Here is a 15,623-nt window from a genome sequence, read left to right as displayed (position 1 = left end):
TGACCAAGAGTCAGAGACATCAAAGAATCTCCCTGGAAAAAGCCTCCTTTCACATTAATAGGGATTGTCAGTTCTTGCTCTTAACAGGCTTCTCCTTGTGTTTCTTAGGAGCCGGTGCGCTGAATGGCCTCAACAAACTCTCATACATGAAAGTGCCCCCGTGGGGAACAGCAGGGGAAGCCCTGACTGAAAGGTTCTGTTGAATTATTAAGATTTCCCAGAGTAAACCAAGGTAACCTGCGTGTTAATTTCTGTCAGCCTCTTCCAGTTTCATTATGAAACAGTCCCCCCGCCCCTCACCTCGCCTACTCTTCTCTCTCCTGTTAAAAGACACTTCACATGGCTGCTGAAGTAAGAAAGCCTGCCTGCAAGATTAACTAAATACACACAGGCCTATTTTAGATAGATGCATCGAGCTAAATACAGCAGCCTTGAGCTGCTGGAGGGAATGCAGCATTTCATCCAATCCCTCTCACCAAAGCGCATTAATGCTTCAGCAACCAGAAGGGAAATACAGGCACTAAGTCTCATCTTTAAGCAACAAACCCCAAAACTTCAGGGCTAAAAAAATGAACAATAGCTTCCTAACTTGTCACATTCTTTGGTTTTGCCAAGCCCACTTCAGAAAACATACGGGTGTTGAGTATGTTTCCCTGCTCACGTGTATGTCCGCCGTCCCTGGCAGCTGCCTGTGATGGGCACAGTGCATCAGAGGTGTATGCAGTGACTCAGGAACACCCATTCCATCACCTCTGGGACCATGTGATCATTCTTTATCCCAAATCTCCGCCTTTTTTGTTCACTGCACTACAGCAGTGGCTATAAACCACTGTGCTCTGCTGGTAAACTGAATACTCTTGATAAACTGAGAATACTCCTGATTTTCTTGACTTCATTCTCTGAGAAGGATCTATATTTTCTAGCATCTTCCTCTAGAGTTTATCAGCTTGTTCTGTGGAGTCAAGCAAATGTGTTTCTGCAGCTAGGAAAGTCTTTGACATATTCCTAGGCTGCAATGTTCTGTAGGGCTGTTCAGCCTTACTCTAAACCAAGCAAATCAGATTAAAGTGGAGGAGGAAGATGACAGTGTAACGGATATGTTCACTGTATTATTCTAAAGAAGGCAACCACACAGGGCCAAGATACCCTATATTAAAAATAATACATTTTCTCTAAAGAAGGAGTGTTACTATATTTTAAACAACAGATTTTAAAGGTTTGAGTCATCTTGGAGCTGAATGTTCTGCTGCTATTGGTTTTGCTTTTCTAATGGTCCTGTGTAAATATGCTTGTGTTTGCTTATGAAGTTAATTTAGTGCTGGTGAAAGTCTATCAGTCTTTTTAGATTAAAAATGGTTTACATTCACTATATAAGAGGTATGGCACAAACATTTCTGGCTGGGTTTTTTCCACCAAGCTTGGAAGTCCTAGTGGAGTGGGACTTTCTCCATTCACTTGCAATGATGCATCAATTAACCTCTTACTCTCTTCCAAGCAACGTGAATGGCTTTAGCTATCACTTTCACCAAAAGTGGCTTATTAGTATCTTTTCTTAAACAACCTTGTGGTTTTAAAGGCCTCGACCCAGCAAGTTAAAACCATATTTCATTCTGTGTTTCTGCCATTGTCAATAAAATGTAAAATTAAATCACGTAGAGCTTGAAGTAACAAACTTTCTAGACTCCAGGGAGCTGAACAAGCAGCCATTTCAAACCATGAAGAGCTGGCTGAAGACACTGGTTGACAACACTTGTTGGCATCTTTTAAAAGGAGTTGATATGCATGTGTTTGTTCCTGTGTATAAGAAGAAACAGGGAAGCCCATGCTTTAACATGCTTCATTCCCAGTTGAAGTGATCTGAAGGCAATACTCCCAGTTTCAGGAAGCCTGGAAAAGAGGCTTACCTACTCCATCCAATCTCCTTTGTTTCCCACTCATGATAGCCCATCACAGACTCTTTCTCTTACTTTTCCAAGGTCATCTCACTATATTTTTTCCCCTTTATGAGCAGAGTCTGAATTACAAGCGTGTGCCCCGGGCTACCATTCCTGTGGCTGGTGTAGTCTGCTAACGGCAGCAAACTCATACTGCAAACTTGCTTTAGTGTTTGGTCTTCCCAGACCCAGTAGGATGATTTCTCATTAAACAGACAATGGATGAGTGTCTGGAATTGGACAGCCACTAGTACAGACATTGTTAGTTCTGCATAATCACTTAATTTTCCTTAATAACCATATTATATATATATATAAGTTGACAGTACTGAACTGGTAACAAATCTGTTACAATTGCTAATCAGATCTCTATTGTTTGTCAGCATTCAAGAAAAATTCCATTACGTTTACTATCCCTAGATAAATAGGAGAATACCACGACAAACCATGAAAGACAGGAAGAAGTGAAAAACTACCCAGAACGGATAGCATGTCTTCCTCACTGCTTCAACAGAAAGGAAACCATTTTGTCCCACAGATAACAGGCATATCTACAAATTGGAAGGTTTCTATTTGGTCTTAGAAAATCTGTTTGAAGACTTATGATCCAGTGCTTTGTATATCTCTAGGGACAGAAGCCAGCCAAAAATATGGAGGCCTGAGGGGAGAAGAGAAACACTGGAATGAGCAAGGGGGAAGGGTACAGGAGGCAGAGCAGTGACACTGTTTGAAAGCAAATGCTCTTACAACAGCTCTGAAAATGTCCTGGGTGTTTTGTTTGACATTTCAAGCTAGCAGTTTCACCTACCCATAGATTATCAGATCAAGTCACTGCACCTTTATCAGATACTAATTGTATCCGGGTCAGGGCAGCTCTTTGTTATCTCCATCTGGGAATTCTGGGCTTATTTGCTTAGCTATTAAGGTGTCAAGAAAGGGATTTTTAGCCTAAAAAGAAAATAAAAAAAGAATAAAATATCCTAGAGTGAGGCATTCTGAAGAGTTTCCAGGCTGACTAAAAAGTGATCCTACACCCTTATAGACAGCAGCATCCTCTGAGGGGAGAATGCCACAATATAATATATCAGTCACTGTGCAATAAGAACCAAAATCACATTTTTCCTCTTTTTCTTCTTTTTTTTTTTTAATTCAAAAAATTAGGAGAATTGCTTTCTTTTCTTGCCAGAAAGTGCAACATAAATGACATAAATACAAGGAATTTTTGAAAGGCAGTGTGAGATTTGCAAGGTGAAAGAAGCCTGAATTAAATGTTAAAATTAAAGCCACAGCCTTTATTACAGAGGAGTTGTGAAAGTTAAGGGCATTATGTTTCAGTCCTCTAGGGTAGAATTTACGTTACGAATCTCAGAAGAGCTCTTGCTCACACATCAACAGGGGAGAGCCAGTACGGTTTCTGCCCTTTCTGGGGGAGGAAAGATGATGCAGAGAACACTGTGGCTAGTTTGCTGTTATTAGCATTAACATCAATAAAGAGCACAATTTTTACCACCCATCATGCCCCTCGTTACTAGAGTACACAACCTCCCAGCCTCCACCCAAGAAAATTATATCATTGCATGAATTAATCATCTGGGCAATTAACAGCAAAAGAGACCTCAGGTTTCCAGCACAGTCTCTGGCACCAGTGAATTGGCAATGACGTAAGCTGCCCTGGGAATACGCTGGCGTTTTGCCTGTTCCTGAGCCTTGGTGTTGACTCTGAGGGCAGAAGCAAACAATGTAGTCACCCAACCGGTGATAAAAGCTGCAAGCCAATGCCAGGTTACTGCTGCTGCAGCATCAGAGAGATGCTCCTCCTGCCAAAGCCCGCCATGTGCCTATCCCAAGGAAGATGAGTATCCCAAAATAGGCAAGTGTAAATGGCTTCCTCTGATGTGCAGAGGGATGGACTCTCCAGGTGGACTGAGTATCTACCTCCTTTTTAGTAAGGACAGGCTCCTACTCTGCGCCTGGAAGTTATGCAGCCTTTTGCAGTATGTGTATAAACAGGTTATTTAGCTATTCCTCTGATCCTGGGGCAGAAATGGGAAAGTTTATTTTGAGATGACCAGGCCTGTTTTGCATCATTTCTTAGCTCATTCTGTTGCTGTGAGCACTTTGAAAGTTGGAGTCAAATTCAACTATGACCATGTTTTCTTTAAGAGAAGCTGAAGGACAGGAAAGGCAAGAAATCAAGCCTTGTCTTACACCTGTATTTCAGTCAGCTGTTTCAGGTGAGATGAGGAGAGCAGGACTCCATCCTATAGGAATCTGCAACACATTTCCTGTGAGTTTTCCATCACCAAACAGGTGGAGCCTTTTTGTACCTGTGCCAGGTGAGTGCCCCTTTGGTCTCACTTGGGGCACCTGCACAAACTGTGAGACAAAAGGGGTCAGACTCAGCCCACTACCCCCAGCAGCACATCCCAGAGACTTCAGGAGAGCATGGAGGTGGTCTCTGATGGGAATGTCAGTTGGGTTTGTATTTTCCCATCTTCAGGGCATGTGACAAAACCACAATAAAAAAAAAAAGGAATTCAGGTAGGGGAAAGTTGACTCTTGATCAATGAAATTTGATGTCAGGGAGGCAGGAGAACTTGGCAAACAGGTTTGGTTAATCTAAGACAAGCCATTTTCTTGATTTTCCCTATGAGGCTTTCTGCCTTACTGCTCTTTTCAGAGGGAGCTTCTGGCTATTGCTTTCTGAGATCACAGAATAAGCCCATCTCCCTCAGCACTCATCATAAGAGTAAGTTTCCAACTGAGATGAGATATCCACAGGTGAGCAACATTGTCTCAACAACACTTTCCTCTGGATCCTAGCTTAAAAAGAATTCGAGTAGGGGAGAGCATATGAGAAGCAGACAGACCTGTTAATGCCTTACAGCAAGCTGTGATCCCACTCAGGTTAGTGACATGTTACCAAGCCTGGGACAGCCTTGTCTTAAAGGCTTGCAAAGATGTAAGCTGCAGAAGGTCAATTACATCATTATCACTGCAAACAACATTCCCTGTCTACACAGCTTAATACCACTTGTCACATTTGTAATCCAGCTTCCCCGACCTGCCTTGTCTGTTTAGCAGTCACTTGTTATCAAAGCAAACCCAGTGAAACAAAAGAAAGGACAGAGGCTAATTTGCTTCATGTGCTCCTGCTCTTCCAGATAACATTAATCTGTGGGCTCTTGATCCTCAGTGATGCTCACCCTTTCTTAGCATCATTAAAAGGGAGATAAGAAATCTGTGGAAGCAACTCTATAGGTTATCACTTAAGCAGCATGAAAACAGGAGGGTTTGATCCTCAGTTCTTCTGGCCAGTCAAATAACCTATCCTGATTCCCCCGCCTTGCTTTCCAGGTGTAGCTGGCTCTGCAGGCAGGATTAATCCACTTTCCTACTCACTTGCACTCTCCATGTTAGAGAATCTGATTACGCAGATTGCTTGTAATTTATCTCCACCTGCCACGACTAATGCTCCATTCTGACCTCCTCTTTCCCATTTTAACATCTCACTGCAGGTCCAATACATACACAAACAGATGCACACACACTTGCTCTTTTTTAATGGCAAACAGCTCACTAAGAACCTCAGCATTTCCATTTTTAATCAAACCAGAAAGCACAACTGTTTTCCCCACACTGCCCATGAGGTAATTTCTCCCTTTTGACTCCTTTCATTACATTTATAATTCACAGGCTTCCTACGTTGCTGCTTTATCCACATAAAACGTAGTCATCTCCATACAGACACGCACAATGAACACGCAATGTTATAAACCCCTGCAGCACATATAAAGACAAAGGCACAAGCTACATGCACTGAGCAAGTGCCACCACATGCATTCCTGTTCTCTCCAAACCCTGCAGGAAAACACTGCCTGCAGAGTGCTTTCCTATAAACAAAATCAGCCTTGCAGCACAGGGTCAGTACATGAATCTGGCAAATGCTGTTCCCACTTGTTCCCTTACCTTTCCTTAGTCTGCTAATTCAGGGGCCCTGGACTGAGTTGCTTTCTCTCCTGCACACAAACTGCCAGTCCCTCCTGCTTCACATTCACAGCACACTAGCAGGATTCACCGTCATCCCATTCTGCTGGATCCTTATCGCCCTATTGGCCAAAGCCAGACAGTAAATTCAATTAGGCTCCTCCTTATAACTATATTATCACAGGAACAGGATGAATAATTTAGTAAAACAACAAGGGTGTGCAGGCTCTGGTGTCACAGACTTCACCCCCACTGGTAGGCTTTTATCAAAAAGAGGTGGGTAAAGAAACCAGAATCTGTCACTCTCCTGAAAAGGAGACCTTAGATTACCCGCTTGTATTTCCCATTTCATCCCTCTTGTCCTCCTCCCACTAAAGCCATGGCATTCCCTTTTTATCATTGTACATCTATCCCCAGCCCATCACAGTATTTTCCTGGTGAATGGCCATTACCGTCTCGGTGGATGCAGAGATTTCTGTCCAGGCAAAGCAATACAGCAGCCCTCCAAACACTTTGCCTCTTCCTTGAATACAAGGTGTGGGAAAAGAATAAAACCATTCTGCAGAAGGGAGTGACAAGACAAGCGGATCACAAGGAAATGGGAGAGTCTGCCTTGTATCACGACATCTTCTGTTCAGCAACTGCGCTGTCATCCTGTCAGTTCAGTTATCCAAAGGATGCAAGTACATGGTTCGCACTGCTTGGGGACTGTGATTTCACATGCCTGCTGTGGGAGTTTGAATCCCCACATCAAAAAAAGCACACCAAACTGACAGTTTTCCCTCAGACCAAATGACTAAGCTGTTCTGGTTTGCCTTTTTTTTTTTTTTTTTTATTTCCTGACCAGAAATCTGTAGTGACATCTAACTGTGCCTGTATTTTCCAAGAAACAGTTTTCCCAAAATGAACAAAATAAACATTGCTCTTTGTCCTCAAGTTATGCTTTGTTTGAAAAGTTACAGAGCACTGCAGCTTCCCTTAACAGGGTCACCACTGTTTAAATCAAGCCTCAGATCACCTCTTTTGCCTCTTACCACCTCAGTTTTGTTATGGGACTGGTGCTGGAAGTGGAGGAGCTCAGTGGAACAACCCCTCCCACCCTCAGATCAGACCAAGCAGCCAGAAGGGCTTTTTAATGACCAGTGACAGCAATACTGAAAGCTATTGCGAATATGTGTTCACAGGTACAGTATTTACAGCCACCTCATTCCATTGTAGCTGAAAAATAGGCAAGATGAAGAAGCCATGCTTCTTCCCTCGTAGGAGCTTGTGTCCCTCAAAGTCCAAGGACACCCTTTCTACTCTGCTTCCCCTGTCTAATATTTACTCAGCAGAGTCTATATACTTACTACCATAATAGTGTGAGGTTCATATTTGCACTAGAGCCCAAACTCCTTCGAGCAACTCCTACACCAGCTCTTGGTTTGGCTCCTCTCCCAGGACTGCCTGGCTCTAGAGACAGTAGGGACAGGAGGTTGAAGTCAAGCCCAAGTATCAGCACATCTCAAAGGCAGACCGCCACTGATCAGAAGTTTTCCTAAAGGCAATGTCTTTCTTTAGGCACTGTCTTCATGTTGAAGGACTGGCAGGAGACTGGGATAATGTGTGGCTATTGCCATCTTCTTAATTGTGAGGCTGTCTTTATTCTGTCAAAGCCCCACTGCAGGATGGAGTCATACTGCCTTCCCCAGGAGAATAGGGCACAGGAATGGTGGATGTTTTTGTCTTTCCCACCGAGTTTAAGGTCATCTAAAGAGAGAAAAATTCTCAACCAAGTTGTTGTCTTTGTCTGTTACGGATTTCCCTGCCACAAAATGGGACAAAACTGCCCTCCTGTTCCTGGAGATGCTTCTCTTTAGAAGAACGGCAGCTGCTTTTTTCCTCCTCCTCTTTCCCTTGCAGCCATCCAAACTTTTAAGAGTTTTTGTGTTAAAGGAAACCTTGAATTATGCACTTGGGGACATATTCAGGGCAATTAAATTAAGCCATGTGGCAAGTTGCCCAACGTCACTACCAAAACCTAGGATATTTTAGCATCATTTACTGTAGAGTTTTTACATGATGCTTACTTAAATCACAAAGAGAGCAAATTAGGCTGTTGCCATGACAACTAGAGAATCTGCTCAAAATTCAGGAGATGCTGGGGAGGGGGAAGAGCTCTTCACAGGAGACCTCTGCATCATGAATATGGCCCTTGGTTATCAAATCCCTTTCAAGTTAATTCCTAGCATCAAAGCCTCCCTGACAAAGGGTTTAATAATTGAGAGCAAAGCTTTGGCACAAACCAATTCTCTCAGTATGAATGTGAATTTATTTCTGGTAAGAGGTGCTCAGCCGAAGGGTGCACAGAGCAATCACAGAAGTGGCAGCAGTAGTACATAAACACATGAAGCATGGTGGAAGACTTGGCAGGAGGCTTCACTGCAGACAAGCGCTGAATAGAAAGGCAGATCATGACTCCGTGATGCAGTAAAGGTAAATAAGAACATTAAGAGAGTAGATGGGGAAGAAGAGAAGGAAGCAGGGTCCCAGCTTCTGCTCATGGAAACCCTATGGAAATTGGAATAAGCTGAGCAAAGTCTTCTGCCAACCCCAAGAAATGAATTAAAGCAAATAAGAGACCAAAATGTCAAGACAAAAAGAAGGATCAGTGGTATCAGAAGAAGCTGACAGGCTGAGCAAATTAAAGATAGGCTACAAGAGTTCTTTTTAAGGAATTGAATCCTTGGTAGGACTGCTGAATATTTTCCATCAAAGCTGGATCTCTGTGTAATATTTTTTTTTCAACTGAACACATTTTCTGTTACAAGCCTTCTAAGAAAATAATTATTTTAGTAGAAACTTTTCAGTGAAGTCTTTTGGTTCTCAATTGAAATAGCTGAGGTATTTTTGGAATAAAATAAAGAACATTTCTTTGAGAAAAAAATTGAAAGCTTTGTAGTTTATGTGGAAGATGTCTCCTTCCTCATAATTATTTTTGATGAGAGTATTTATTGCCATTGGAAGCTTTGGCGCTCTTCTCTGAAATGATGCCTCACTGGGCACAAGCCACTTGTGGAGGGTAGGAACAATAAGTGGGAGCGTATTCAAAATTAAAGAAAATGACACACGCAAGCAAATGGAGTAAACCGTGAAAGTTTCTCCTGCTCCCTCTTCATGCCCAGATGAAAGGAACTGTGTATAGTGATGAAAACGAGAAGCAAATGAGAAATTCAGGGAGAAACATGTGATTGTATTGTTGTGTTATACTCCAAGCAGGATACTTGCCAAAGCAAAAGCATACGTACTACAGGGATCTAAAAGTTCAAGAAATTGTGAAAAAGCAGCTAATAACAAGGATATAAATTCCCCCTTATTTGATGTCCTTTTCACCCTCTGAGGTCCAAGATTGATTGTCAGTCTGCTTTACTTGGGATGTTATGGCAATATTTCAGCAACATTGAGTTGGAGGTGTTGATCTTCTAACAGGGTCTTCTTCCTTGTGCTTGGGTACCACTTTTATAGGTTGCTAATAAGGTCTAAACTCTAATTGGTTGGAACTGGATAGGAAACAAGTCTTTAATTGGTTATTGACTTGCAAATGAGACTCCCTGCCCTCCCCAGCTATTTTGCCAAAGCCTTGCAAAAAGCATTTATTAGCTAATGGCACTGTAGCATCAGGAATAGGTCAGGCTGCACACAAGCCATGTAGGTTTGCTTTAGACTGAGAATAAGAGACAGAGTTGAGAGGTTGAAATGAGCATTTTTTTCATACAGAATATACTGCAACACCCTTTTTAACAACTGTCAGTGTGGCAAACGTGCTCTTGGGATGGTGTAACAGCAGCAGAGGCTTTCAAGTGGCAGATTCCACAGAAATAAATCTGAGGAATAGAGGACAAAGTGAGAAAGAAAAGGAAAGGGTGATGTGTAGCAGAAAATGAATGGGTTCCTTAGAATTGTCTGAGACTCTATTTTCTGAAGTGAGATGCCTCTGGGAGAAGCTGCATTTTGCCTAGTTAGACTGATGCATTATCCTGGGGCATCAATGCTAGTGCATATGTGTTTGGTGGACTTTAAGAAACATATTGCCATCCCCCTGAAAACACATTTCAGTGTCCCAGATTAAAATAAATTTTCATTCTTCAGCAATAGTGGCTTGTTATTTTAATAAACTTGGTTTTGGTGGTTTTTTTAAGACCACCTAGGTATCACATCTTAATTAAGGAAAAAACCTAAACATTTTTCTATCGGTATTCTTTACTTTCTTCAGTAAATTAAAGTGAAGGGTTTGTAAAACGAGTCTTACAAGGAGCAGCTGAGGGAACTGGAGAAAAGGAGGCTAGAGAAAAGCAGGCTCAGGGGAGACCTTATCACTTTTTACAACTGCCTGAAAGAAGGTTGTAGCAAGGGGGGGTGTCATCCACTTCTCCCAAGTAACAAGCGATAGGACAAGAGGAAATGGCCTCAAGTTGTTCTAGGAAATGTTTCGATTGGATATTAGGAAAAGTTTCTTTACCAAAAGCCCTGTCAAGAATTGGAAAAAACTGCCTAGGGAAGTGGTTGAGTCACCATCCCTACAAGTATTTAAAAGATGTGTAAGTGTGCTGCTTAGGATTATGGTTTAGTGGTGGACTTGGCAGTGAGAAGTTAATGTTTGGAGTCGATGATCTTAAAGTCTTTTCTAACCTAAGCAATTCTCTGATTCTGTGATTTGGTAACATTTTTCTATAATTAGTTTATCAGTTGCAGTGACTTCTGCTTGTTTGTTTGTTTGTTTTCTTGAATTAGAAAAACCTATTTAACCTTCCAGAGTTCTCAACCCTTTTAGCTACCAGGAAGAACATCTCATTCAAAATCCGAGGCTAAACATCATGTTTAGAAGGGACAGCTGAGCTGAACTCTTTTTTTAGTTCTTTTAAGCCAAGGGGCACTGCTCAGTCTCACAGTGTAGCTATAATGCTACAGGTAAACTCAATGCACTGACCAAATCTTGTTTCTTACCTTACTTATGACCACTCAAGAATAGTTTTAGCAACACCAAAGTATTCACGTTAGGATGAAACTCATCTAAAATTCAAGCAGGATCATAATCCTCACCTCCAGCAGACACTCATCTAAAAAGGGCCAGTGCAGATAATCTATTGCAATGGAATAGCTCAGGAGAACCAAGAGCTGATTTGACCAGTTGGTTTGCTAGAAATAATCTGCTTCTTCAGATGTCTTCATGATCCCAAACCCTCCTCCTCCTCTCTTCTCTAGTTGCCAGGCAACTACAAAAAGGACCAGAGAGCATGCTGGTAGAAACCACCCTGTACAGCTCTGTGTGGGTTCAGGTTTTCTTTCCTAGAAATACTCAAGGGCAAAGAGGACTTGGCTTCAGAGGCAATGTCTTGCTGTGAAGCGTTGCTTTGCATGAGCATTGGTTGTGTGGCAAGTGATGTATATCCATAATAACCAAAATAAATGCCTTCACTGACTTCAGACTTGCTTCTGGGGCTCAGCTGTTCTCCATCAATTCCACAGATCAATCATTTAAGGAGCTCAAGCATGGAAATCACCAGCTTGTACAGCAGGAGATTTCACAATACCAGATACCCTGTATAGTTGTTGCAACATCTCTGAGGATCACTGCAGTAGCTGGCCATAGCCAAATATTTACAGTACTGACTTAACAGTGTGTCCCATGGGGCAAATGCAAGAGAAACATGACATTTTTAACCAAAACTCTGTTTGCTTATAAAAGCTCAAGCACTTTTGGATGAGAAATAACTGAGATCAGCCACTGGAAAGTGAAATGGAAAGACCTGTATTGGGCTCCATGAAAACCCCTGGTCAACTTGGTGGGGGAGAGGCTGTCTCATTCTCCCAGCTTCCTTCCCCCAGGGGATATAATTGAGGAATAAGCCTCAAGTATATGAATAAACCCCCCTGATGCTGATGACTGGAGCTGTAAAAAAGTATACCTATATCTCAAAATAATTAGCATTTTAAAATACAATTTAGTTTAAAAATTCAACCAAACGCAGGTACAAAGTCAAGTAAAAAATACCTGAAAGATTAGACACACGTCTGTGACTTCACTTTCAACACAAGCTGAATTTGTAAAGTCTTATCCTGTGTAGGACTGAATGTAACAAGGAAGGCAGGAGAAGAAAAGAAACCATCTATTTCAGCAACTTTAATATTATGTTTTGTTTCCTGTAATCAGACTGAGTTCTTGATGCTTTTCAGTATTTCAGGCATATTTTTGAAACCTATTATTGCACAACAAAATCTGTTTTTTACCTCTTCCTCTATATGTCATGCCAGAAAGTCCATCTTTTCGAAGCAAAGTTTTCCATTTTTGTTATCTACTCTTCTGCCTAAATTGATAAAGGCTGTACCCTGAGGCCATTCAACCTAATAATATTCACTACAGCCTCTGAAGTCATAGCTAAGGACCAAATCCTCTTAACCACATATCCCCAAAATAGTGGAAATTTCCAGTTTCCCTAAGAACTCTGTTTCCTTCCCTGCCCTTCTGAGTAGCCACTTATTATCTCTTCATAGTCCACAGAGTTAATTACTACTGATCTAAATTACATAGTCATAACCAGACCCACATATTGCTCTCAGCTGAAAGGAAAAATGCTACTGCTTGCCGCCCATACACCTCAACCAAGGTTGGTTTTTGCCATCAATGAGATAATATCATGACTGCAAAGGTCTTGCTCTGGGTCATATTGTTCTTGTTAGAGACTTTCTTAAACAACTGCATCCAGCCTTTAAGTTTACAGCTTAAATCAGCCATTATAAGCAGATTTCTCCTTTGGTCCTCTAGCAGTTCAATACAGGTGGTTAATCTTTGTCCCTATGGTTTTTGGTTATTTTTTTAATCCCCTGGCACATCCAAGGTTCTCTTATTCCCTGAGGTCACAGTTTGGCTTGATGCCTTTTTTGCTGAGGTTTGAAGTCCAAAGCAGTACCCTATTACAAAATCTCAATGGTACTTTTGCTGTTCTTAGAGTAGAAAGTTGAAGCTTAGAGTGATTAAGAAAAGGAAATTAGGATTTAGGAATAAATTTTTCCTGAGTTGTCCCTTTCCCCCTTCTAAAAACCACTTAAATTTAGTACCTAAGGGTAGAAAACAAAACAGATGCTCTGATTAAAAGCTCTTTTCAGCTGTGTAATGTCAAGGTGCCCCTGCTATTATGGGAGGGGTATGGATAGGATTATAAATTCTAGCAACTAAACTTGATTATTTTTTAAAATGGTCTATCCCTTTACTAGGTCTTGAGGGAGAATCCTTAGAATAAGAAAATAAGAGATGAGTTTCCTTGGAAGAAATGGATAGGCAGGATGGACAGACACATTTTTACGTGTGGTGCATAGACCTTGACTACATACACTTGAAGGCAGCATCAGCCATGGCAGCCCAGCGTCATTGCAACAACCAGGCTGAGGCTGAGAGAAATGGAGAAGGAGCAGACAAGGGAGTGGGGGGCAAATTGTGCAGGGAGGGGAGCAGTGAACCAGCAGGGTGAAGGGCAGGTAGCATGGAAGGACTCATGAAAGCTCTTCTCGTTTGAGATGATTGAAGTCTTACTCTGTGTGGAAGAAAGGTGAAAAGTGAGGGAATAAAATCCTTCATGAATGCACATGTCCTAGGAGAGCATTTCAAATAGCAGTCTATAGTGGGCAAGAAACGATCATATTTAAATACTGCTCACTTCCCAGGGGTATGGGAATCAAATTAAAAGCTATTCATAAGGCTGTAAAATGAAACTGCATAGAAAGTTAAATGTCATGTTTCAATTTAGAGTTATTCACTGACTGATAAGAGACCCAAAATATGAATATGTTCCCCAATGTTAATGGCAAAATGCCTTTCTCAAAGCAAATTAAAGGAGAAGGAGACAGCAGCAGCAAGCTGGAATGAGCTGAGGGAAAGCTGGGCATATGCTACAACACCAGACAGGATTGCAAGGTCCAAATGACACAACAGGACAGATATGTATTGACCACTACTCCCACTCAGTACCTTTGACATCTCCTCTGGGGTATCATAAATAATGTGACTTCAGTGTAATTTTTGAAATAGCCTGTTCTTTGAGGGTAATTGTTATTTAATAAGAGTCACACCTAACATTTATTTCTTGGAGTATGTCTATGCAGCACCCCACACCATGTGAAGGTGCATACTCATGCTCACATCTGTATCCCATCCCAACTGCATTACTGTGCTACAGGCACTTAGGTAGAGGAGCAAACCAGTGCAGCTCAGGTCTCCCTGGCCCCAGTGCTACTGCTGTAGCCCCAGCTCTGGTGTTTGCAGCACAGTGCTCTGTGCCATGCATGTACACTTCCACATTCTCATAAAACAGAAGCTCTTGCTATAGAGACTGCAGTACAGATTAAGGCTGTTTAGAGCCTTAGTAGTAGAAACTGTGCTATATGTTATATATATAAAGCATATATATAAGTGATGGGTAATGATACTGGTTTTCCCCAGTATTGTGCCACAAATACACTTCAAGACCACATGGTAATCCCGTCTCCTGAACAGGAGAACACTTTCATATCTACGGTTAAGACTGACTTTGCACAGGTCTCTGTCGTGGGGTCTTCCCTACTTCTCAATTTTTTCTCCTTTTGCTGCTGCTTAAATGACCTCCTGCCCGACACGATAACAAAAAGATGGATGTTTTTCCCATTTAAATTTATACTTGGAGCAGAAGTTCAAAACCACCTCGCAATACACCCCCAGTGCAACTACACACTAAACACTACCAGTAAAACCCTTAGAAAGCTTTTTATTTTCTGAAAAGAGCTGCAACAATTTATTTGTGCTGGGACTTCTTCTCTATACATATTTATGGGGTGTGTTTACTCAAATAAAGCAATGTGTGAAATTCAACAGACACAGAACCTCAGAGAGAAGTCTTCTGTCTGCTTTAATTAAAGAGAGAAGGAAAACACTCAAGGATTCTTTACTGTAGTGAAAGTTAAAAGGATCAACAGGAACCACTGTGGGTGGATGAAGCTTCTACATTTTAATGATTTCTGACATGTCTTTAAGTTCTCCAGGTTTTCAAGCCATTACGATACAAGGAAGTTCACTGTGGTGACTAGATAGGCACTGCCCCAGATTATGTACTGCTGGTTATTTAAGAGGGAGAAAATAAAAACCAAAATACCTCTTGCTTCAAGGAAGGAGAGAGAAATAATACACTTTTTCATTATCTATTTTAGAGAAGCATACAATACCCATGATCCAGAGGATAAGGGCACAGCAGCCCTGCCTACATGTGCAGAAGAGATTCGTATGCAAACAGAAGCACCTTGCTTTCCCATATTCCCTTCCATTTAGTTTGGGTTGAGGGTTGATTTGTTTACAGTATTTAAAGCTCCTTTTTAATGAGTTGTGTGAAATCTGGCAGACACATAACCTCTTTGAACAACAAAGAATTTCCTGCGTTAATGAAGGAGGAAAGAAAGCCAAGAATTAATTTATTACAGCACATTAATTACTTTATGAAATTAAAGTTCAAATAATTAGCAGTAACCACAAGGGTGAGGTAAAGGTGAGAGGAGATAAAATATGTACATTCTGCTTTAGTGATTTTTGATGATGTGTGATGATGACCAGGAAGAAGTCATGCAGTGCCACCTTCCACATTTTCATTTAAAGGTTTACTGCCGCAATATTGAGTATGAGGTATGAAATGAATGACTATAAAC

At 41.4% G+C, this 15,623-nt stretch overlaps 1 protein-coding gene across 3 annotated transcripts in view; it reads right to left on the bottom strand.

Moving 5' to 3' along the window:
* SYN3 (synapsin III) overlaps positions 1 to 15,623 on the bottom strand; it is a 257,234-nt gene that overhangs the window by 194,353 nt on the left and 47,258 nt on the right. The window contains exon 1 of one of the 3 annotated variants that reach the window (XR_009961563.1): positions 5,904 to 6,043. The exons of 1 other annotated variant lie outside the window; for it this stretch is intronic. The gene's annotated coding sequence lies outside the window, so the exon portion shown is untranslated. Of the gene's footprint in view, positions 1 to 5,903; positions 6,051 to 15,623 lie in introns of those variants that run through there. One more of the 3 variants, XM_062602683.1, reaches the window with a different exon arrangement.

Source organism: Pezoporus occidentalis, unplaced genomic scaffold, assembly GCF_034315485.1.
Source record: "Pezoporus occidentalis ecotype Australia unplaced genomic scaffold, CSIRO_AGI_Poc_V1 ctg78, whole genome shotgun sequence".
NCBI classification, from domain to species: Eukaryota; Metazoa; Chordata; class Aves; order Psittaciformes; family Psittacidae; genus Pezoporus; species Pezoporus occidentalis.
Note: the sequence above shows the minus strand (reverse complement) of the source record. Positions and strands in the feature narration are given on the sequence as shown.